Raw genomic sequence first — 25,573 nt, 5'->3', positions numbered from 1 at the left:
AGTCTCTGATTGAAAATTAAAAAGTTATGTTTTTGTTACATTTATTCCAACAAAATAAACCCAGATTTTACTTTTTTAATTTTTCTTAAGCCCCATGATGTGTTTGGCACTACTTAGAATAACATGTTCTTCAACTAGGTCTTGTGTTTTAAATAAAAATTGGGGGCGGGGGGCGGCCCTTGGGTGGCTCAGTCCCTTTAGTATCCGACTTCGGCTTAGGTCATGATCTCACAGTTCCTGGGTTCGAGCCCTGCGTCAGGCTCTGTGCTACAGCTCAGAGCCTGAGGCTGCTTCAGATTCTGTGTCTCCCTCTCTCCCTCTCTGCCCCTCCCCCGTTCACACTCTGTTTCTCAAAAATAAATAAACGTTAAAAAAAAATTAGAGAAAAATTCGTAAGGTCCAAATAATCACCTACACAAAATAAACAATTGACTCTAGCTTTTGCTTTTTACCTCCTTCCTCAATAAAGCTGCAATTTCAAAACTGACATGCGTGACTACAGGGCATCAGTAAAGACACTAAAGTATCTTAAGGGGGTGTTTTTTTGTTTTTGAAACACCTCCTTTCTTTTTGTAGTAAGGAAGGAAAACCAGGAAAAAGCTCTAGTAGTCCTTTCTAGGACAGAAGGAAGCCGCCTGGGTTCAATAGAACTGCAAATGAAAGCTCTTAAGAAAACCAGGATTCTGGCACCTGGGCCCGCCCATAGCCACACCTGAGGTTCCCGGAGGGGCGGGCCTGCACTCCTCCAATGGGAGAAACAGGCGGGCATTCAAACGCCTGCTGGTTTCCCCCTCTCCCCCCAAAGCCATCGGGCCGCTCTGGCCCTCACCCGAAAGGCCTTTCCCCCGCGGGAAGTTCCTAAGAGTGCAAATACGGGGTGTACCTGGGGAAGGAGGACGACCACTTTCTCATACCCTCCCGTCTGGGTCCGGGAAGCGCCGGCGGACAGGAGCGCACCTGGCTCTGTCCGCGCGGACCTCGGCCGGGGGCCAGGCCCTCACTGCGGCCCAGGGCTTCAGACGCGAGTCCCGGAAGCCGAGCCACCCGTGGGAAGGGGTCTGGGCCACCCGCAAAAATCGCCGCGGGTTCCGGGAAGCGAAAACACGGGCGCCTCTTACATAGCCTGGAGCCAAAGGGCGCTCACCTGGCGCCTGCGCTGGAAGGGGAGGGCGCTCGGGACAAATCAATAAAATGAAACCTGCCAGTAGGCGCCGCGGTGGGGTTTGCCCCACGCGGAGAGGGGGTCCGTGGGGCACCAGGCGGGCAGGAAGAGAAGGAGGCCTCCCTAGGAAAGGGAGGGAGCTCCGGACGCTAGCACCGGCCTTGGCTCGTAGGGGAGGGTGGTGTGTTCCGCGTAAGACCATACGTGTGGCTACAAGAACTTAGGAATTACCCCTTCCTTTAAAAACCCAAGAGCTTAGCTTGAGCCCCACCCACCAAGGCGAACATTCAGGGCAGTTTTTACAATATTGACTGTTTACCGAGAGGTTCCGGAATACCTCTTCAGCTCCATTTCCTTTGCCAGTGAACTTTGGAAGTGGTAGGAAATAGGAAAGACATCAAGATAAACCATGGATATTAACATGGTCGACAAGTACGTATTGAGACAGCCGCGGCAGAGTAACATGTAATTCTGCAACAGCCTAGTTAGGTGCTGGTACCCCACGGTAGAAATGAGGTAAGCAAAGCTCGACAGCAAAGAGACAAAGAGCGGCGAGGGGGGTACTCCTTCAGCTTCACCACCCAGACCCATTTCAGAGGACGCGGAGGTGCAGAGGGCACTCCCGAGGTAGAGTTAGCCCAGAGAAAGGGATTGAATGCAGGCCATACACCTCCTGAGGAAGTGCTCATGAGTCACGTTTACTGACCAGCCCTGAGCAGTTCTTTGGTTTGAGAAGCACCTGGCGGGAGCTTTGGAACGAGCTAGCTGCTGCAGGAGGAAATGGGTCCTTGTTGCAGCAATTGGGAGCTTGTGTGACTGAATTGATACGCTTCTAAAATCTAACCAGATTTTTATTAATAATTCAATCCTACAATGGTTATATAAATAATATAAGAAGGATTCACTGTGTAATTTAAGAAGAAAATAAACATCCCGGCTACCTAAGGAATATATTTGGATTCTTACTACAAGTCAAAAGAATTGCATGGTATTTATTTATTTTTATTTTTGAGAGAGAGCGCGAGCTGGTGTGAGCGGGGAGGGGCAGAGAGAGGGAGAGAGAATCCCAAGCAGGCTCCATGCTGTCAGCACAGAGCCCGGTGTGGGGCTCGAACTCTTCAATGGTGAGATCATGAGCCAAAATCAAGAGTCAGACTCTCAACCAATTGAGCCACCCAGGTGCCCCGCCCCTTTATTTATTTATTTGTTTATTTATTTACTTATTTATTTATTAATTATTTGAGAGGGAGAGAGAGCAGGAGAAAGGGAGAAAGAATCTTAAGCAGGCTCCACGCTCAGCATGAAGCACCACATGGGGCTCAACTCCACAACCCTGGGACTGTGACCTGAGCTGAAATCAAGAGTCAGATGTTCAACGGGCTAAGGCACCCAGGCGGCACCCCAGTATTACATGATTTTTAAACATAATTCATGCTTACTAAGCCCTTCTTAGGCACTAGACACTTAAAAGGAGATTTACATAAAGTCCCATCTAATCTTCCTAACAGCCCTTGAGGTAGGTACTCTTTTTATGCCCATTTACCAAGGTTACTTTTCGCTGCCCAAAGGTCAACAGCCAGTAGTCTTTCTGACTCTGGAGATGGAGTGCTTTGTCACTGTTGCCTGAAGAGACCTTCAAATGTATCCTAAAGACGTACCCAGGAAAAAAGGTTTGAGTCTGTGGGCTCACTGTTAGCCTGTCTCAAAAGAAAACCGTTAGGTTTATGTATTACTCTGTCCTGCCAATCATGTTGTAATCCACCTTTCCCATGGAGTTGAAAGATGCCTGATCAGCAGTCCTCTCTGCCCAGTGCAGGCATTTTTCATTTTTTGGCTATAGCTGCTTTTTTACAAAACCGGTTGTTCTCTATAACTCAGCCTCAACAACTACTTGACTCCTCTTCCCCTCAGAAGGGCAGCCAATTTATCACCTGCCAGGCTGTTGTTTTGTGTATTGAACTTCCTAGAACTGTAGAGTTTTGTTTGTTTATACATGAAGGTTCACAGAAGTTTAATTCATAATTGTCAAAAACTGGAAACAAATATCCATCAACTGTGAATGGAGAAACAAATTGTGGTACATCATACACCAGAATACTACTCAACAATAAAAAGGACTGAACTTCTGAAGTGTGTAATGACACGGATAAAGCTTAAAAATGTTATGTTCAGTGAAAGAAGCCAGACTCAAAACATTACCTACTGTATGGTTCCATGTATATGCTATTCTAGGCAATGCAAATCTAATATATAATCATAGAAAATAGATCAATAGTTGCCGGAGGGTAGGGAAGGGATGGAGGGGTGCAATGTGACTACAAAGAGACACAAAGGAACTGTGGGGGTAATGGTGATGTTCTATATCTTAAATGTGCTAATGGGTACACATATGTACATAACTTTCAAAACTCCTGGAATGATACACTTAAAATGGGTACAATTTTTTATATATAAATTATATCTTAATAAAGATGGTTTAAAAATAAAACTTTCTGGGGTACCTGGGTGGCTCAGTTGGTTAAGCATCTGACTCTTGATTTCAGCTCAGGTCATGATCTCATGGTTTGTGAGTTTGAGTCCCAAGTTGGGCTCTGTGCTGACAGTGCAGAGCCTGCTTGGGATTCTCTCTCTTTCCCTCTCCCTCTGATTTTCCCCTGCTCACTTTCTCTTTCTCTCTCAAAAATAAATAAATAAACTTAAAAAAAAAAAACAACTACAAATTAAACTTCCCCATGAGAAACAATCCATCTGGCTCAGGAGCACATTTCATAGTTCTTGGTCAACAGGAGCCTCAAGTCATTTCAAGAGCTAGATCCTTGTTTACAGCAGAATGCAGCCTTGCTCCAGGAGCCAAGCCCCTCAGTATCTCCAGCATATGTCTATGCAAGGCACTGAGCAGAGTTCAGAATGAACTGTTCATCCTAAGTAAAGTTCACAGTCTTTGAGAAAATCTTTGAGAAAAACCCCTTCTTAAAATAGGACATACATTTCTTTTCAGCCAGGGATTTTTCTTTCCTCATGGAGGAGAATATAAGCATGGCAGATGGAAGGTGAAAAGCTAGATGGCCTTCGAATTGTCCAGAGAATAGTTACCTTCTCACGTAGGAGTCTGCACCTGGAGTAGTAAAGGTAGGATGGGACCTATCACTTACTCGCTCAACCTCCATAATAATCTGTTGGGGAGGGGTGTTTTGCAAAGAGGCCATGAGGGCCAATCAGTTTTCATCCTGCTCTCCTCGGCTGCTCCCCAGGCTCTCCTCCCTGCAAGGTCAGGTTGCTGAGGGTTCTTGGGCTGGGTGTTCACAGACTACAGCAGAGCCCTGCAATCCCAAGACCTCCTTGGTGGTTAGCTCTCTCTTGTGCACTCCTGTACACCTTATTTAAGGCAGCGTGCACACCTCACTGTACAGAACCTGCATTTGGAACCCACACCTGATAAAGACGAGAGCTGTCCACAACAGGACTACCTCAGAGATGGCCCATGGGTTGTGTGCTAAGGCTTGTCTTACAGTGCTCCTGTTGGCTAATGTTAAATGTGGCTCATTAGCGACATGTGTAAGCATCTAGGACAAGCCCATACTCCAGCAGTGAGTAGAGGCCCAGGCAGCACTGGCTGCAGGGCTGTTTTGTGATCCCCAGCCTTGGTGTGGCAGCGCCTGCTATCAGCAGCTGCTCCTTCGTAACGCCACCCTGTGTTATTACCTGTAATTTCAGAGATCTTGGCAATCTCAACTAGTGGGGGACAAAAGGCCAGGGAATACAGGATAAATTGTTAATATACTACAAATTGTTAACGTACCAAAATGTCTGGACATACAAACAAAACAGTGTGCTTATCCCCCACCCCTCACCAGCCACCTGATTGCCTATTGGAGTCACTGCTTTAAATTTAGAAGTAAGTACTTTACCTGAAATTATGTTTGGAGTTTGAAGAAAAATATGTTGAGCATATTTTGTTATTATTATTTTTATGTTTTGATTTTATTTTTGAGAGAGACAGAGTGGGAGCAGGGGAGGAGCAGAGAGAGAGGGAGACACAGAATCCGAAGCAGGCTCCAGGCTCCAGGCTGTCAGCACTGAGCCCGACGCAAGGCTCAAACCCACGAACTGTGAGATCGTGGCCTGAGCTGAAGTCGAATGCTTAACTGACTGAGCCATCCAGGTGCCCCACCCAATATGTTGAGCATATTATTTGAAAATGTAACTAACATACTGTTTAAAAATAAGTCTTTCAGCAGTGTGGAGGTTCCTCAGAAAATTAAAAATAGACCTACCCTATGACCCAGCAATAGCACTGCTAGGAATTTACCCAAGGGATACAGGAGTACTGATGCATAGGGGCACTTGTACCCCAATGTTTATAGCAGCACTCTCAACAATAGCCAAATTGTGGAAAGAGCCTAAATGTCCATCAACTGATGAATGGATAAAGAAATTGTGGTTTATATACATAATGGAGTACTACATGGCAATGAGAAAGAACGAAATATGGCCCTTTGTAGCAACGTGGATAGAACTGGAGAGTGTGATGCTAAGTGAAATAAGCCATACAGAGAAAGACAGATACCATATGGTTTCACTCTTATGTGGATCCTGAGAAACTTAACAGAAACCCATGGGGGAAGGGAAGGAAAAAAAAAAAAAAAGAGGTTAGAGTGGGAGAGAGCCAAAGCATAAGAGACTGTTAAAAACTGAGAACAAACTGAGAGTTGATGGGGGATGGGAGGGAGGGGAGGGTAGAAGATGGGTATTGAGGAGGGCACCTTTTGGGATGAGCACTGGGTGTTGTATGGAAACCAATTTGACAATAAACTTCATATATTGAAAAAAAAAAGAGGAAACATTCAATAAAAAAAAATACATACAACAAAAAAAATAAAAATAAAAATAAGTCTTTCATATGTTTCCCACCTTTTTGTTGCCCAGTGGAATATAGGCCCCTTAAGAGCAGGGAAAATGTCCCGTCTTTATTCCCATGGCTTAGCACAGGGACTTATAGCTAGAGGTGGACATAATGTATTTGCTGCTACTAGAATTAGGAACATTCCTTCTCCTTTCCAAAACAGAGTTACCAAAATTCTTGTAGATAAAGTAGAAGCATGATTAGATCTAAACAAAACCAAAACAGAATAGAAATCTTTTTTGCACAAGACTTAGTGTGGTCAACAATTTGCGGCTCTATTCTGCCCATGTGAAGATTCCACAGGGCGATGTAGCTGCTGGCACACAAACTTCCATTTCTTCAGCTTTACTGCTGGCTGCCAGCCCAAATCTGACTTGAGAAGGCAGATCAAGATCTTTTACATGTACTCACCTGTGCCTCCTACCAGAGCATGGTCACTGATGTAGAAAAGTAACTCTTTTTTGGAACACTTGTGACTCCCTAAGCACTCACTTTGATTTCTGAAAATATGCCTTAAAGTAGCTCCTTTAGTTCAGCCACAATGAGGAATGAGTCTAATGGACAGTATTGTAAATGATAGGATGACATGTTACTTTGATAATACCTTAAGTTCTCAACACATGTGTACATGTGTTTGCATTGGTGAGGAACTTTTTTCTGCATAGGTTAAAAAAATAGTTTCAGTTGTGAGGCTTAAAAATATAGGGACTTAAGGGGCACCTGGATGGCTCAGTCAGTTGAATGTCCAACGGTTGATTTTGGCTCAGGTCATGATCCCAGGTTGTGGGACTGAGCCCTGCGTCAGGCTCCGCACTGAGCATTGAGCATGGAACCTGTTTAAGATTCTTTCTCTCTCTGCCCTTCCCCGTCTCATGCTCCCTCTCTCTCTCTCAAATTAAAAAATATATATATGGGGATTTAAGCTACTTCAACTTTTAAAAACCCTTCAACTTTTTTTTTTTTTTAAGTAGGCTCTGTGTCCAATGTGAGGCTCGAGCTCACAACCCTGAGTTTAAGAGTCACATGCTCCGCTGACTGAGCCAGTCAGGCGCCCCACCCTTCAACTTTTAAAAGTAAAAGCAAGGATCAGAAAATTCCATCCCATAAGCAAGAAATACTTTGAAGATGTGGAACAACTAAAGAACAAAGATGGAGAGTGGGGAAGGGGAGGGAGGTGAAAAAACAGAGAAACGGCCAAATTTGGAGGGACAATCTGAGGTAGAGTTAGGATGCAAGAAAGAGAAACACACAAAAAGCAAGAAAGACTTTCATGAGGAGATATTACTGAGGAGATACTCATGGGGAGATATTATATTCAATGAGGAGATATTACTCTCTTTTCTTACAACTTCCAGGATGTTCATGCTAAAGAGTTTTAAAAGTAAAATGAAAATCATGTTTTCCCACGATATATGTGCATATATCTGAGCAACATACATACATATATGTGTGCACGCGCATGCGCGCATGTGTGTGTGTGTGCGTGTGATATCTGCACATATCATCTGAGCCTCAGAACCTCAGACAGATGAAGTTACATAAAGGGAGGATCTAGATATGGGTCCCTGATAGTACAGACCTAGATTGCAACAGGCATTTCAAATGACCTACTCTCCTCTATCTCCCCATTTTGTGTTTTTCTTTTCCCTATTCTTTGTGCTAATAAATATGGCCCACTCCAAACACACACACACAATGTAAAAGAAGAAATGTTCACATAAATAAACTTTGACCTATTGAGCACTGAAACTTTTCATTTTAACTTTTAAATAAATATTTTTCTTTTATGTGTTATACAGTTCCCTCCCTCAGAGTATACTAAATATAATCTACTACGTAATGATTCTGGAGACAGAACTATGGACCCAGGTTATCCCATTTGTGCTATTACAATGATTTTTTCCAGGGCTGTCATAATGAGTGAAGGCTAAGGCTTGTGCTAAATGACCCACAGACTGTGACAGGTTTAGTAATAAGCAAGCCTTTTGCCAAAAGACATGTGAAATTACTGTATCCGACCACTTTTGATCTACAGTACGACTTCATACAGTGCAACCCATAATACTTTACATTAGGCCTCAGAGTCTGTCTCCATTGTCACTGATCCCCTGTCTCTCAGGAGGATGCTTGCTCACCCTGCACAGTTTCCAGTATTTGTCAGCACTCCCAGTGCCCACCCACCCTATCTCTATGGCTCATTCTTGTTCTCCTTGTGTGTGTGTGTGTGTGTGTGTGTGTGTGTGTGTTTTATATCTCTTCTCTGTCCATTCAACTTCCAGTGGTATGTACTTCTCTACTTTCTACTTTTCCTACTGTGCCATTTTGAGTCACACAATGACCACATCCTGTTGTATAAAGTCATAGATCTATCACTGGGTCAGTGAAGTGACAGCATGGCTTTTTTCTACCTTTCAAGTGTAACAATGTCCTGAAACGGAGGCATTATTGAACATGAAAGCCATCATTAATGAAACAACTAAATGTTCATTATTCCAAAAGCATTTTATATTCTTCCAGAGGGTTTTATGAAGAAGTGAAGAGTTTCTTTTGAAAAGGAGATTCCCAATTCCAGTTAAGAATTGACCTTAGGGCATTCACTGTTTGACAGAAGCAGAGTGAAACCTAATTGTTTAAAACTACAGGTATTCGATCAATCAGAAAGAAGGATAAAATCATGGAATGTTTAAATTCTAGGATCATTTAACTCATTCATTCCACTAACCGTTATTGAGAGTCCACTTTGTGCCAGAATTTTCTCCTTACCTTAAAGAAGCAAACCACAATCCAAAGATCCTAAGTAATTTTCTTAAGACACAAGTCAGGCTTTCTAAAGTTAGCTCAGTAATTTTTCCCATTTGAGGTTATAATATATCATTAGAAAAATAAGATTTTATTTACTAGAATATGATGTATATACCACTTTTAGGAATGTCTGACTGCATACAGTATGTTACACCTGTATGATGTGCTTAGTTCTAGGCTTTGCAATAGCCAGTGGAAGGCAGTGATGGGAAATCAAGGGGAGGGACCGGGGTGAGGTCACGTATTTTTCTTTTCCCCATCTCTCCCTCTCCTATTGTGCTCTGGGCAGGTGTGGCCAGGTTTGGCCATGGATTCTGTCAGCAGCCTTCCCTGCAGCCATACTTCTCTGCAGTTCCCAGTCAGTGACTGCTTCCTTGTCTTGCCCCTTCAGGCCTAGGATGGGAAGGATCTCAACTGGTGCTGCAGGGGAGTGCTTCACTATCCTCTGCTTAAGGTAAAAACAGGTTTTATGGGGCAGAAAAATTTTGAGAGATTTCTAAAGAAATCTGGGTGTCTGGGTGGCTCAGTTGCTTAAGCGTCCGACTTTGGCTCAGGTCATGATCTCATGTCATGAGTTCGAGCCCCGTGTCAGGCTCTGTGCTGACAGCTCAGAGCCTGGAGCCTGCTTTGGATTCTGTGTCTCCCTTTCTCTCTGCCCCTCCCCTGCTTGGGTGTGAGCTCACGCGCATGCTCTCTCTCTCAAAAATAAATAGAACATTGAAAGAAAGAAAGAAAGAAAGAAAGAAAGAAAGAAAGAAAGAAAGAAAGAAAGAAAACCCCAAATTCTGGATTACAGATTTAGGGACAGGATTTTAGAAGAGGCCAAGTGAGCAAAGAACTCGGAAGCTTAAGCTTCTTTCACTTCTCTTGGTTTCCTTAACACCTTTCCCACTCTTTGCGAACAGGCCTTCATTATTTTCCTCAATTACCCAAGTGCTCTGTTCCTGGGCTGGGGTCTTCACTAACACTGTGTGCCCAACCATGGGTAACAAATAACTCACAATGTTTCTTTATGTGTAAATTTGATCAAGTTTTTCTTTTTCTCTCAAATGCGAAGATAATGATAATGCTGAATTAATTTGCTTTGTAGTAGAGATATTTAATCCTAATTTGGTGAATTTTTTTCCTATGCATAACATGTAACTAAGAAGAGACTGAAGAATTTGAAATTTATCGTACAGTATTTCTTACTATCTCTTGGACTGTATGTATATCTTGATTAGCACAAACCACCGATTAGTCAGTTCCTAATTGGAGTAAAGAAGCTTAGCCAGACTGGAAAATGGAAATATGCTCATTGTGAAGTAGTCGAATTAGTTCCTTTTTAATTGACCCAGAACCAACCAACCAAACAAACAAACAAACAAAAAAACCCAAACATGTTCTTTATGCAATCTAACAAGAATGACTTGCACAATTGCTCAGGTCAAAGATCAAGAATAAGTACTTTAATACAGAGAACAGATTGGTGGTTACCAGAGGAGAAGGGGGTGAGGGAGGGCCGAATGAGTGAAGGGTCACAACTGTATGGTGATGTGTAGTAACTAGACATACAGTGGTGGCCACTTTGTGGTGTATACAAATAGCAAATTATAATGTACACCTGTAAGTTATGCAATATATACCGATTTTACCTCAGTTAAAAAAAAAGCACTTTAAACACTAGAAAACTATCACTGAGTCTCAGGATCTAAGTACTCAAATCCCAAGGAATAACCTTCAGTTAGCCCATCCATATCTGAATGATGTGATGAGGGTACAGGGAATAAGTTGGAGAGAAGAGGGGGAAACAGCCCTGGAGAGGTCTGACACAGCATGCCTGCCCCCCTCCACCAGGCACAGCTAACAGTCAAGTCCACTGTAAGGTGAGGGAGATCAGGAAGCAAGAAGGAACTTGGAGGTGCCAGGTCTATGAAGAATGAAGCCTCTCCAACACAGCACTATGACTCTAGGCTGTCTATGAGACTTCTAGTGACCTTGAGACTTGAGATTAGTTTAACCACATTTAAAAGTATGGCAGAAAATACTGGAGTTATTTCTAGAAAATGGAACAATCTCAGTTTTTCCAGTTAATAATCATTTCTCCCCAAATTTCTCAGTTTTCCATAATTTCTAGTGAGAATTATTGACTTCCTGGGCATTACATTCCAAGTTAAGAACCGGAATGCATGCTTTCATGAAAAGAACTCAGTTACTATATAGGGATCGAATCATTTATCCTCTCAAAAAATTCCTCTTCTGTCATACAGGATTACTGAGAAATTCACATGAAATGATATATGTGAACATGCTTTGAAAAGCACAAAGTGCCCTAAGACAGTGGTGGCTGGCATAATTGATATTTTGCTGATGTTTCATGACCCAAGTTTAAATTATGGAAACTAAGTAAGTAATGAGATCACTTTATGGTTCTCAGGTGGTGAGACAGAGATGAGAAAAGAGACCAGATGCAGTTCCTAAAAGAGCTAGCGTGTCTCCAGAACTGGGCACACCATTCATGGCTTATGAGTGCTCATCTTCGTTGTGCCATGACCAGAATAAAGAAAACAAACAGAAGTCTACTCCCCCCACCCTTTTTTTTTTTTAAACTTTTCTCCCCAGATCACAATGTATAGAAGAAGACACACACCTAGGTAGAGTAGACAGCTTTGGGTCACCCGATGTAAAACTGAACCTCACTTTCGGGGCACCTGGGTGGTTCAGTCGGTTAAGCGTCCGACTTCAGCTCAGGTCACGATCTCGCGGTCCGTGGGTTCGAGCCCCGCGTCAGGCTCTGGGCTGATGGCTCAGAGCCTGGAGCCTGCTTCTGATTCTGTGTCTCCCTCTCTCTCTGCCCCTCCCCCGTTCATGCTCTGTCTCTCTCTGTCTCAAAAATAAATAAACGTTAAAAAAAAAATTTTTTTAAAAACTGAACCTCACTTTCTATAACCTTATCCTCCTTTCTTTTTCTTCATAGCACTTATCATTACTTGAACTTCACTTCATGTTTATTTGTATAGTTTATCATCTGCTTTCTTTATGGAACATAAGCTGCACGAGTACAAGAATGTAGTTTTGTTTGCCACTGTGTCCCTAATCCTTTCTCAATGCATGGTACCAATAGGCACTCAATAAATATTTGTCAAACGAATGCATCAACCTTATTTTCCAGAAATCCCTTACTTACCCACCGATCAATCAGAGAGAGCCAGACTAGAGTGAGTAGTGGAATGATAAGTAGTTGGAGGGCAATGAGTTATTCCTGAAGTCCTCAGCAAGCAATCCTCAGACAAGAGCAAAGCCCTGTCTCTAGCTTCAGTCCCCTTCTCAAATGATTCCTCCCAAAATCCAGGTTCTGAAATACCCATCCTCTGGATTTTTTTTGAGGATCAATTGAAATGTTTGTAAAACATCTAGCATAATCTCTGGGGAGGAAATGGATGGAAAAGGGAACCTTAGAAAATAAAATTAAAAAAAAAAGAAATACATATTCATATTTGAAAGTCAGACTATACAAGCAAGTACAATGAAGAAAATATAAATTAGCTTTCATTTTCCCATCCCAAGATACTATTATTATTATTTTCCTTTCCTGGCTTTTTTTTTAATTCATTCACTTCTTTTTTAAGTTTAATTTACTTATTTTGAGAGAGAGAGATGGTGTGCACGAGTGGAGAAGCAGAGAGAGAGGGAGAGAGATAAATCCCAAGCATCCCAAGAGAATCGACAAGAGAGAAATCCCAAAAGAGTCGACGTGGGGCTCAAACTCACAAACAGAACTGTGAGATCATGACCCGAGTCCAAATCAAGAGTCAGATGCTTAACTGACTGAGCTACCCAGGCACCCCTCTTCCTGGCCTTTTTTCAGGGCATTATACAGTATCACTTGATAAAAAGCTTTTTCATATATTGTTTTTTTCACTGAATTCATGCCAATAAATATACATCTAAAATAGTATTTTTAATGGTTACATTCAATTCCATCATGTTAATGTACTACAATTCCTGCAGTTGTTCATTTATGTTATTTTCAATGCATTGCAGGCTGCAGAAAGCATATCTGTAGCTTATCTCTACACATATTCTTAATGATTACCTAGGATACGTTCCTATTCAGTAATCAAGGGAATGAAAAGACCATAATGAGACATATTTACACACCCATCAGATTGGAAAATAATTACAAAGTGATACATCCAAATATAAGAGAGGCTGTGGAACAATGGGAACTCTTCTACACTGGTGATTGGAATATAATTGGTGCCACTACTTTGGAAAACACTGTGGCATTATCTGATAGAACTGAAGATACACAGGTCCTGTGAACAAGCAAGCAATTCCTCTCCTTAGCACACTCTAGAGTAGCAGTTCTCAGAATTTTGGTTTCCGAACCCCTTGACACTCCTAAAAGTTAAGGCCCCCAAGAGCCTTTGTTTATGTAGGTTATATCTATCAATACTGATAAGGGACACCTGGGTGGCTCAGCAGGTTAAACACCCGACTCTTGATTTCAGCTCAGGTTATGATCTAACAGTTTCACGAGTTCAAGCCCCACACTGGGCTCTGCGCTGATAGTGTGAAGCCTGGTTGGGATTATCTCTTTCCCTCTCTGTCTGCCCCTCCCCTTCTCTCCCTATCTGCCCCTCTCCCGCTCACACTGTCTCTGTCTCTCTCAAATAAATAAACTTTAAAAAAAAATCAAAACAGGGGCGCCTGGGTGGCGCAGTCGGCTAAGCGTCCGACTTCAGCCAGGTCACGATCTCGCGGTCCGTGAGTTCGAGCCCCGCGTCAGGCTCTGGGCTGATGGCTCGGAGCCTGGAGCCTGTTTCCGATTCTGTGTCTCCCTCTCTCTCTGCCCCTCCCCCGTTCATGCTCTGTCTCTCTCTGTCCCAAAAATAAATAAAAAACGTTGAAAAAAAAATCAAAACAAAGACTAAAACTGAGTAGTGAAATCCAGCAATACTCAGGACACCTTCTATTAGCTGGCAGAACAAGACATCCTTGCACATCATGTCGCCTCTGGATCTCCTCTGTGGACTTGTGAGAGCATGAGAGTGAAAGGCAAATGACATCTCAGCATTGTTATGAAAATAGTTTTGACATTACAGTCTCCCTCAGAAGATGTCGGGGACCCCCGAAGATCCTCACACTTTACTTTGAGAACTTCTGTTGTCCAGAAGCTTGTGAACATTGTTCCAGAACAAGTGCAAAGAATGTTGATAGTAACATTGCTTGTAATAGCCCCCAACAAAAAACAGACCCAGATCCCACGGACGGTAAGATGAGTAAGTTAACTGCAGTACCTTAATACAATAGAATAGTCTACAGCAATATAAACGAGCCAACTTTAGTTGCACACAACCAATGGATGAATTTTATAAATATAAGTTGATCAAAAGAATCTAGACACAAATGAGAACACAGTACATGATTCCATGTATATGAAAGTCAAGAAGAGGAAAACTGATTTGCATTGTCTTGGGATATAGTCATAGGTGGTAAAAGTATACAGGAAAGAGATGTGATGGCTATAACAGTTAAGGTAGTGGTTATTGCTTATGGTAGAGGTCCTGTATTTAAAATTTTGATATTTTGGGGTGCCTGGGTGGCTCAGTCAGCTAAGCATCCAACTTCAGCTCAGGTCATGATCTCACAGTCTGTGAGTTCAAGCCCTGCATCAGACTCAGTATTAACTTTTATTTTTCAAAATATTGTAATAAAATATTATGTTAAAATATTATTTGACTGTTGAGTTTTTTGGCAGCCCTTAAACTTTGCTTCTGAAGTGAGTGCCCCATTCCCCTCAACTTAGTACTGGCCCTGGTGGTGGGGTGGGGAGTATGACCAGAGACACCCAGGGGAGACTTAAGATGAGGCAGCAATGGGTTACATCGTGACCTGCACTTACTTTTACAGGTGCTTGTTTTATAATTATTCATTATACTCTACATTTGTACTTTCTACATTTTTCTGACATATGCTGTGTTTTACAATAACTAGATAAATATGCATGTCTTTGCTAATGGCACTGAACATGTTTCATATACTTATTCTTTGGGGCTTATTTCAGCTAACATTTCTTAAGATTGCTTAAGAATCTGCCACATGCCATAACAGTCTTGTGAGGTGGTAATTGTCATCCTCATTTTCAATTTGAAAAAACCATGGTGTGGAAAGTGATTTGCTCAAGGTCACATGTAGCTGGTGGGATCAGAAGATGACTGACAATGCCTGCACTATTTCTCTCCTTCCGTTTCCTGCTCTGTTCCTTTTGGCTGCATTTGACTACCACACACACACACACACACACACACACACACACACACCCTTAAACAAGACCAGGGAGAAACCAGGAAGGTCACTTTAGACAGAGAAAGAGCTGGGAAGCAAAGCGTGCTGCTAAGGAAGGTGGGGAGGAGGAGCAGGTGAAGAACAGGAAGTGGACCTTGAAGACCCAGGAGTCAGGGCTGGGTGGAGCAGCCCCAGGGGAGCCCAGAAAACAGCATCAAAAGTACCAAACTGGGGAGGAGTTCACACTTTAACTCACTGGGGCCTATAAAATAATGGGTTTTCATTTGGCGTCTACTATCTTTTTCCACTCTCTGGATCTTCTGGTCCTTCCACTCCTTCTCTATCCTCAGAGAGATCCCCCTGATTTCTACTCCCACAGAATCTGCTTTTATTCTCCACTCCCTCTACTAGACTTGGTTTTGGAGGATTGGGACTCTGTGCATGCTGGGAATGGGAAGTCTGTGAGAAGGTTGTTGCTCCTTTCGGTTTGAAAAGTAAAGCATTTCATCACCTCTCACCACTCTGTTCCTGGCAGGCAGCATGAGCCTCAGATACCTTCTCTCTGCCTCAGCTTGCACATTTGGATTGTGTTTTGCAAACACTACTCCTGTACAGGCTTGAGGAGGACAAGTCTGTGCACCTAGGTTGAGCACTGCCCTAGTCCTGATTACGCCTGGAGACACAGGCAGCAGGTTCCTGCCCATTTCAACATTTGAATCAACATCTGAATTTAAGTGTTGTCTCATTAGCCACGACACCATTAGTACCTGCAGTGTCTCCCATGTACCTTTATCTCCTATCAGAGAAACCCAAGGGAGAAACAACCTTCAGGATCATCAGCCTGGCCAATATACCTCTTCCCCAAGCTCTCCACCATCCCACCCAAGCTTACTTACCAAGGTACATTGGCTATGTTTAAATTCATTTGCTTAGTACATTTTTAGAAGGTTCATAGTCATACTGCTCTTAAGCCAAGATGTTTAAATTTTTTAATTTGGCAAATTTTTGAAAAGCATTTCTTATGAAACATGGGTATTTATTCTAAAGATTTAGAGAGGAGGATTAGGAGCTCATATTTTAATGTAAAGACACTTGTCAGTGTAGTTATTAAGCTATTGTGTCTAACATATCAAAAGATGAAGGAAAGTATGAAATATTAACAAATAAAATGGCAATAATGTCCAACACTTACTTGGGGTTTTATATTTATGCCTCCACGATCAAACTAGTGAAGCAAAGTCTAATAGACATTATATAAACTTCTTTTTCTTAAAAATTTACAAGATTGCTTTTTACTCATAATTTATTTTAAGCCATAGTATTGCTCGAGTGATTAGGGTTGTAAGAAGCTGAGTCTGTCCCATAAATTTCTGTGTCCTAATAAAATCTCGTTTGGGGAAAGTATGTGCAATACATAATAACTTGTTATGGGGACAGGCCAGTAAGAGCAGCGGCCAACGCCCACTGGAGAACACATTTGAAAGATAACCTACATTTTAAAAGAATGTATAATTGACTTCTTCCATCTCCTGCCATGAAGAAAAATAAAAATGAGTCCTTACTCTCAGCCTAATGTTTCCCAAACAGTTTCTTCCAAGGGGCTGGACATCAGTTTCCCTTTGAAATCTGGGAAAGGGGTGCAGGGTGGGGAGATGTGTTGAATTCAGGGGATAGAAAGGATGAAATGAGAGTAGCTTTGTCACTGATGACCTGTGATATTTTCAAGAACCTAGGAAAAGGCAGAGCCAGCAGATCACATACTAGGCATTTTCATTTCTACTTCTAACAAAGCCTCTAAGATAGTCTCCCACTATATCCTTTCTACTCACAATGCTTTATGATTTTTGAGCCCAGAGAATTTGCCAGCTCTAGACAATATACCCATTGTGAAGTTAATTATATCGTGAATAATACTACTATACAAATTAAAAACAAAGTCTTAGTCAATAAAAAGATAACAAAATTTCGGTTAGTTTCTTACCATGATGTTGCTCCTTTTTTGCTTTCTATAGAAACACCAAGAGAGTACGGGAGGTAAAATGTTGTTGTGCGGGCATTGCCAATATCAATCTTCTTACTTCTCGGAATAGCTTTGTCTAGTCCTCCTCCTCCTCCTAGTCTACCCTGGATAACTCTCACCAGCTCACCTTCGGGCACTGCTGCTCTCTCCCAGGGCCAGAACTGAATGACAGATGCTGACTGTTTACGTGAAAAGCACAGCTAATAAGGGTGTGTTTGATTTAAGAGTTGAAAGGGTTAAAGAGGTGCGCCTTTTTTTGGGTGTGACACTGAACCAAAACTGCTGAAAAGACAACAGAGGAAGTAGTAGGTAGTTCAGGGAAAGTTACCCTGCATGCCGGAAGTTCTATGGAAAACCTGACTTTAGGAGATAGGAAGTGGATAGAGCACAAAGGATCCCTTAGTTTTCTTTCTCTGGTGAAGGAGGTCAGTTTTCTCTAATGCTGAGTTTTTGTTATGTCTTCGGTTAATTCCAGGTTTTATTTATTTATGCTTTTTTAAGAAGATATAAATTACATCCCATAAACCACATACCATGTAGCATTACAAAAAACGTAAGCATGCAACATAATAGAAAAGGCAAAAAGCATGTTCATTTTATTAAAACCCACCAATACATATAATTCAATCATTATAAATTACCATAACATTTGCTCCAGTAGTTTCTAGTTTGTGTAAGTCTTATCAGAAGTTTTCAGTATTTGGTAACCAGTTCCATTCTTCAATGGATCACTGTAAAGACCTCTGAAGTCTTTATTATTAAGGTGCTATAAATCAGGACAAAAAATGCTCTCCTATTTTTTTCATCATGACCATCAGTACTGGAAACATTTATTAAGCATCTACTGGCTTATGTCAATGTGCAAGCATATATTGATGATGGTGTGTACATGTGTGAGGTGCCATTCTTTTTAATATTTTAAATTATGGTTAAAAGCACATAATGTAGGGGTGCTTGGGTGGTTCAGTCGGTTAAGCATTCACCTCTTGATCTCAACTCAGGTCTTGATCTCAGGGTAGTGAGTTCAAGCCCCACATTGGGCTCCATACTAGCCTATTTTATTTATTTATTTTTTAATGTTTATTTATTTTTGAGAGAGACAGAGACAGAGCATGAACAGGGAAGGGGCAGAGAGAGAGGGAGACACAGAATCCGAAGCAGGTTTCAGGCTCTGAGCTGTCAGCACAGAGCCTGACGCGGGGCTCAAACTCACGAGCCATAAGATCATGACCTGAGCCAAAGTCAGATGCTTAACTGACTGAGCCACCCAGGCGCCCCCATGCTAGCCTACTTTAAAAAAAAAAAGCACATAACAATTACCATCTTAACCATTTTTAAGTGTACGGTTCAGTAGTGTTAAGTGTATTCACATTGTTGTGCCACAGAGCTCTAGAACTTTTTCATCTTGTAAAAATTAAAACTCCATGCCTGTTGAACAACAACTCTCTAGTTCCCTTCTCCCTGTAGCCCTGTGAAACCAGTATTCTTTCTGTCTCTAAGAGTTAGACTACTTTAGATACCTCCTTAAGTGGAAACTTACAGTATTTGTCATTTTATGACTGGCTTATCGCACTTAGCTCATAACATCCTCAAGGTTTGCCCATGTTGGAGCATATGACAAGATTTCCTTCTTTTTAAAGGTGAATAATACTCCATTATATGTATATACTGCATTTTTTATCCATTCTTCTATTAATGAACATGTGCAATGCTTCCACCTCTTAACTATTGTGCATAATGCTGCAATGAACATGAGTGTGCAAATCTGTCTTCAAGATCCTGTCTTCAATTCTCTTGGATATATATATACCCAGAAGTGGGATTTCTGGACCATATTTTTAATTTAGCTTTTTTAATTTAAAATTTGATTTAGTTTTTTAATTTAACATTTTTAATTTTTTTAGGAATTTTCATTTTCCACAGCAGCTGCACCATTTTACATTCCCACCAACAGCGCACAAATCCACATCCTCAATAAAGCTTTTTAATTTTGTGTGTGTGTGTGTGTGTGTGTGTGTGTGTGTGTGTGTGTGTGTTATAGTGGTCATCCTAACATGTCTGAGGTGGTATCTCTCTGTGGTTTTGATTTGCATTTCTCTAATGACAAGTGCTATCAAGCATCTTTTCATATGTTGGTCATTTAAACATTTTCTACGGAGAAATGTCTACTTAAGTCCTTTGCCCATTTTTGAAATCAGATGATTTGATTTTTTGTTTTTGAGTAAGAATGCTACTTTTAAGAAAAGTTGAAAGAAGTAGATAGCTACACCTATTCTTAATTATATAGTATATGTGCTGCTGAAGGGAGCATGCTACACCTATTTTTAAAATATTACAAATTTCTCTAGGCTTGGCAAGCTCTTAGTGTAAACTCAGCTGTAACTTCCTGTATAATTTTCTATGTAAAAAAGATAAATTTTGAATGATTGAGAGTTAAGTTCTCCTAAGAATTAAAAATATATATATCTTAAATTACCACTTAAAAATATAAAAAGGTTCGGGGCACCTGGGTGACTCAGTCACCGACTTTGGCTAAGTGTCCGACTTTGGCTCAGGTCATGATGTTGTGGTTCATGGGTTCAAGCCCGGTATCAGGCTCAGTGTTGACAGCTCAGAGCCTGGAGCCTACTTCAGATTCTGTGTCTCCCTCTCTCTCTGCCTCTCTCCTGCTTGCACTCTGTTTTTCTCTCTCTCAAAAATAAATAAACATTAAAATGTTTTTAAATATATAAAAAGGTTCAAGGGCACCTGGGTGGCTCAGTCAGTTGAGCGTGCAACTCTTGATTTCAGCTCAGGTCATGATTTCATGGTTTCTGAGTTTGAGCCCCCCCCATTGGTCTTTGCACTGACAGCACAGAGCCTGCTTGGGATTCTCTCTCTCCCTCTCTCTGCCTCTCCCCCACTCATGCATGTGTGTTCTCTGGTTCTCTGTCTTTCAAAATAAATAAACATTTAATAAAATCAAATTATATATATATATATATATATATATATATATATATATAAAAGCTTGTTTACGAAAAAACTTAATAATCACTTGCCAACCATAACTCACACTCATGGTTACATCAGGGCTCTTATAATTCATTTATTCATTCAACAAGTATGTATTGATTACCAGCTCTTTGTCAGTTTCTGCAGATTCAGGAATTAAAAGACAGTCTCTGTCATCAAGGAACTCAGTTTGGGGAAAAGGGAAAGAAGGAAGACAGATGTTTGAAGACAATGCAAGGCAATATTGCTTAGAGGTATGTATAGGATGCAGCAGGCATATGATGATAACTATCATTATGAATGGCCCATGTATAAAAAAGTAGTGTTTTATTGAAGGGGTGGTATTTGAATAATACTTAAAATTCATGCATCCTAGCTTTGGGCTTTTTCTTTCTTCCTTTCTGTCTTTCTAAAGAAATATTATGGCTGGTAGCAGATAAAAACCTTAGATCCAATATTAATCAACTCTGTAGCAATCATTCATATTAAAATAATTTATCTGGTACTATAGCTATACATTTACTTGACACCATATTGTGAAAATAAGAATTATTCTACTGGTTTAATCTGGACACAGAAACTATGAAATAATATCTTCAATATAGTACCTACCATATACTCAACTATGTGAAGGTTAGGGAATATAAGGCTTATTTTGACTTCTAGAAGCTTGTGGACCTGTCTATAAAACAACCACCAATGGGAAGGTAGGCATATAATTAAATGCTATAATGCATAGAAGAGACATTTGTAATGCTTTAAGAGTTCAAAGAGGAAGAGATCAGTGAGGTGTACCAGAAAATGCAGGAAGGACATAGTTTAATGAGGTAAGGGTTGAGGAATGGCATTCTAGGCAAGGGGAATAACCTGAAGAAAAGCAGTGAGGTGATAATGGGCACAGGGGGCTCACTGAAGTGACTGAGCATGACTGATGGTCAGTGGAATAAGTAAGTTGAAAGTTGAGTAAGTCAGATTAATTTAGTTTGAGGAGGGCCTTGAAAGGCAAGTCAGGAAGTGTAGGTGTGATGTTGTGGGAAATAGGAGATCTTTGCATGTTTCTGAGCAAGGAGTTGACATGATCCAAAGCTGTGCTGGAGAAGGATAAGCATGGCAGCCTTTGGTGGGCCCAACTTGATGGAGACCTGGAGTTAGCAGTGCTATGTGCTATGGGGCTGAAGTGACCACCAATTATAGAAACAGAGGGAAGAAAAGAAAGGACTGAAGGAAAAGTAGAAAGTGAGAGATGAGTCCAAAGAACTCCATGATGCAGTCTCGAGGCCTAGAACACTGGAGACTTCCATTGGAGGGCCAGGGCTAGGGGTCAATTAATATTTCCAAGTGGAAATGTCCACAAACCAGGTAGAGTGGACCAAGAACCCATTTTCATTCTCAAAGCTAAATGTTTGTACTCTATCTGAACCCGAAATCCATCACATATTAGATCACAATTGGTATGAAAAATATAAGTGACAGATTATAACTGGCATCACCGGCTCCATTCTAGGGCAATAAGTGCTATTACCCTCTGTAAAACAGACAAAAGACACATTTATCTGTCTTCAGTCACCATCAGCATTTTATAGTTTTTGATCAGGAGTCAGTGCTGTGCCTGCAGCCTCTGCACAGTGGCTCATAGAGCCACCTTTGTAGTGAGAAGTTCATTAGTAAGCGTAAGTAATAACTACTCTGACATGACTTGTGGGTATTTCATCATTTTGTTTGAAAAAAGTTATGCTTTGTGATTATCATAATGAATGAAATAAAAATAGCAAGCCTGTAGTTTTGTTTTTAAACAAACCAATGAAATCCTCTTGCGAGAGGAGATGTCTTTAACATCATACAGAGAGATTAACATCCTACAGAGATGAGAGGAAGAGCTGCCACTTTTATTTACTTTCTGGCCTTGTTCAAGGTATTGTACTATTTCATTAGTACACATTTTTTTAAAAACACAAATTGAAAACTGACCCAGTGCTCAGCCCTAGCAACAGGACTTTTCAAAGGGTGTGGGGAAAGGTATGAGAATTTGGCACACCTTCTCCCTCTTCTTGCCTCAGCCAAATTCCCCAGGGGTCATTCCAGCTTTGGGGACTTTCCCCACATGCTCATTCTTTCCCTGCCTGTGTGAATCTGTACTCTGGAGCACAAAAGCAAGAATAGGGTGAAAAATTTCTGCCCCTGACACTATGACTGGGTCTCTGCAGAGCACAGACGCAGGGCCTGGTGCAAAAGTAAGCAAAATTGCCAATGCCTGACTTCCCTCCCACATTCATTGGCCCTGCCCTTCCATATCATGTTGGAAAAAATTTGTATAAACATATTTCAGCTACTAGTCATAGACAACATGCATATGAATAAATATACAGCATGTGTTCACAGGGTCCAACAAATGTTCAAAAATTCAATATTTAAACTTCAAAATTTTTCCCAAAAAAATCATCTGTAGGGGCCAAGGGCAGGCTGCCCCAAGATGGGCCACTTTGGTATGAACGTTAATTTGAGGTAAAAGTAATCAAAACCCAGAAGATGCAGGAAGAAGTCTTTTCTTGGTTGTCAATTGCCTAAATTTATATTGGAAAGGAGAGCCTGTACAAGGAAGAGAACTATTAAGAGAGATTCCCCTTTATCTAAGAAACTTATCTGCATAACAGGGCAACCTTGTTTTCCAAACATCTCCTTTCACCTTCTTTCTCCCCTTTGTATCCTCAGACCCTACCCTTCTCCTTAGCTCAAATAAGCATGTCATTGTCTCACTGTCTTTGGAATTTCATGTCTGTGGATTCCTCGTTACATTCATTAAGTTTGATTTTCTCCTGTTAATCTGTCTCATGTCAAGTTGATTGTTAAGTCCACCAGAAGGATCTCCCCAACATGTCCTTAAATTGCCATTCTCTTTGTTTAATCTACCCAATCAATTGCACTAAATTTTGACCATCACAATCCCACTGGGGAGATATTTCCCTCATAAACTGAACTATAGATTTTTCTTTCTGTCCTTATTCCTTTAGCAAACCTCAGGCCAGGCACAAATCTGATTTAAAGATGGTCATGTTATGGTTGATGCCCACCCCCACCAAATCTCATGCCAGGATAAATGAGGAATTCTCCTGGCTGTATTAAGAAACCCAAATTTGTGGATATATTTGAACTTGAAAACTCAGTAGGGTTCTGAGTGGAAAATCACACTATAGAGCTCATTAGATTAAGGACTCACCTGTGCTTGACTTTTGTGCCTTGCTGGAGGAATTAGTCTATTAGTTCTTTACATATTCTTTCTGTAGTTCTTTACATGTTCCTTGATCTATATAATTTTTAGGCAGACATTTCATCTGTTTGCCCAGTTATTAATTAACAAACTCAGCTCTGTCACTTATATAGAATAATTTTGTGTTCTTGTTTCCAGATTGAACACGAACTGAAACCAACTCTGAACAATATAAACTACAACCAAACTAAAATGATTGTTTTTATTTACAATGTACAAAAAAACCCCAAATAAACACAAACAAACAAACAAACAAAAAACTAATGGGGGAATTGTCTTCTATCACAGACATTATTTAAAGACCTTTCCATCTAAAATAGTAACTAAAGTTTTTTTCTTCTATTTTGAAGCAATTTGGTGTCTTGTGACACAATCAAATAAAAAATACTCTTTTAAGACCATTGCCCCAAAAATATTTGTGATAGGAAGAATTCTAAGATAATTCCCCAAATTCCCACCCCTGGTGTACACTCACTCTGTAATCCCTTCCCGTTGAGTGTAGTGGGTGGGACCTGTGACTATGATGGATGTCACTCCATCACATAGGATGTCACCTATATTATGGAGTAAAGAAGAGATTTTGCAGATGGAATTAAATTCCCTAAGAGTTGATTTAGTTGGCCCAATCAGGTGAGCCCTTTAAAAGAGCTTAGAGAGGGGCACCTGGGTGGCTCAGTCGGTTAAGCATCTGACTTCAGCTCAGGTCATGATCTCGCAGTCTGTGAGTTCAAGCCCCATGTTGGGCTCCTTGCTGACGCTCAGAGCCTGGAGCCTGCCTTGGATTCTGTGTCTCCCTCTCTCTCTGCCCTTCCCCCACTCGTGTTCTCTCTCGCTCTCTTAAAAGTAAATAAACATTAAAAGAGCATATAGAGCATAAAAGAGCATAGTCCTTGAAACATCAAGGACTCTCTCCTGATGGCCTTAACATTTGCAAGGAAATGGATTCTTCCAACAACCACAGAACCTTGGAAGGAGACCCTGAACCGCGGATGAAACTGCAGCCCCAGCTGACAACTTGATTGTAGGTTATCAGGCTCTGAGCAGAGAACACAGCTAAGCCTTGTCTAGACTACTGACCCACCCAATAGAAAACTAATTAAATATTCAACAAATATTTATTGGCCACTTTTCATGCACTGAGCACTGGGGTACATTGTGCCATGGATTTGAAAAAAGTGTGAGGATTAATTCATGAATTTGAGGAACTTTAATCCACTGGGGGCCATAACTGAGGCACTTATTTGAGGACAAAATAAAGCAGCATGTATTTGTATTAGTTGTAGCAATGAAGAGTTAGCCACGGGGAGGGAGAGAGCAATCAGGGAAGGCTTCATGAAAGTGGTAGCACAAGCTAGGGTTTGAATAGTTTTGTTAGGTAGAAATGTGGTGGAACAACATCCCAGGCAAAAGGAAGAACATGAGCAAAGCAGAGATGGAAAAGTGTTAATGTCTATTTGGAGAAGTGCCAATAGAACACTCTGGCTGAGACATAGGGTTCCCATAGGGGCTGCCTGGGACCTTATTTGGTGGTCAATAGGTAGCCAATGAAGGTGTGGAGGTCAAGAGCAGGGCCTCCCAAGACAGGCTACAATGGCAGGTAGATTATTTTGAACTGAAAACAATCAAGGCCCAAAAGATTCAGGAAGAAACTTTGACATCTCTTGAACTCTTTAGATAGAGGACCTAATCCAGGAAGAGAGCAATCACATAGAAAACTACATTATAATATGAACAGAGTGGGGGTGCGGGAAGGGGGACAAAGTCCATTTGTTAAAATCCATCTCTATGTCCCACTGTTTCTGTGTGGCCCAGCAACATTTATTTATCAAATATTTATTCTTTTTCATCTTCCCGTGAATTGCATTCCTTCTCTTTGAAGTCCCAGACCCCTACCCTCTTCTCTTAGTTTGAAAGGACAGACTTACCTCCTTTTGCCTGACTATGTTTGCACTTTCATGTCTGTGTGGATACCTCGTACATACAAAATTAAATTTGACTTTCTCCTGTTAATCTGTCTCATATATTTCATTCTTTGTCCAGCTAGAAGAACCTTGGACAGAGGAAAATTTCTTCCTCCCTGACAAAGGGATCAAGAGGAAGAGCAAATTTGTATGTTAACAAAGACAGCAAGTATTGGGCTCTCCTTCTGGGTTGAAA

At 41.1% G+C, this 25,573-nt stretch overlaps 1 protein-coding gene across 1 annotated transcript in view; it reads right to left on the bottom strand.

Annotated features, from left to right (window-relative positions):
- The window catches only part of CRYBG1 (crystallin beta-gamma domain containing 1), a 187,396-nt gene that overhangs the window by 54,425 nt on the left and 107,398 nt on the right, over nt 1-25,573 (bottom strand). The gene's annotated exons all lie outside the window — the stretch shown is intronic.

This window comes from Panthera uncia (assembly GCF_023721935.1).
Source record: "Panthera uncia isolate 11264 chromosome B2 unlocalized genomic scaffold, Puncia_PCG_1.0 HiC_scaffold_24, whole genome shotgun sequence".
In the NCBI taxonomy this organism is placed as follows: domain Eukaryota; kingdom Metazoa; phylum Chordata; class Mammalia; order Carnivora; family Felidae; genus Panthera; species Panthera uncia.
Note: the sequence above shows the minus strand (reverse complement) of the source record. Positions and strands in the feature narration are given on the sequence as shown.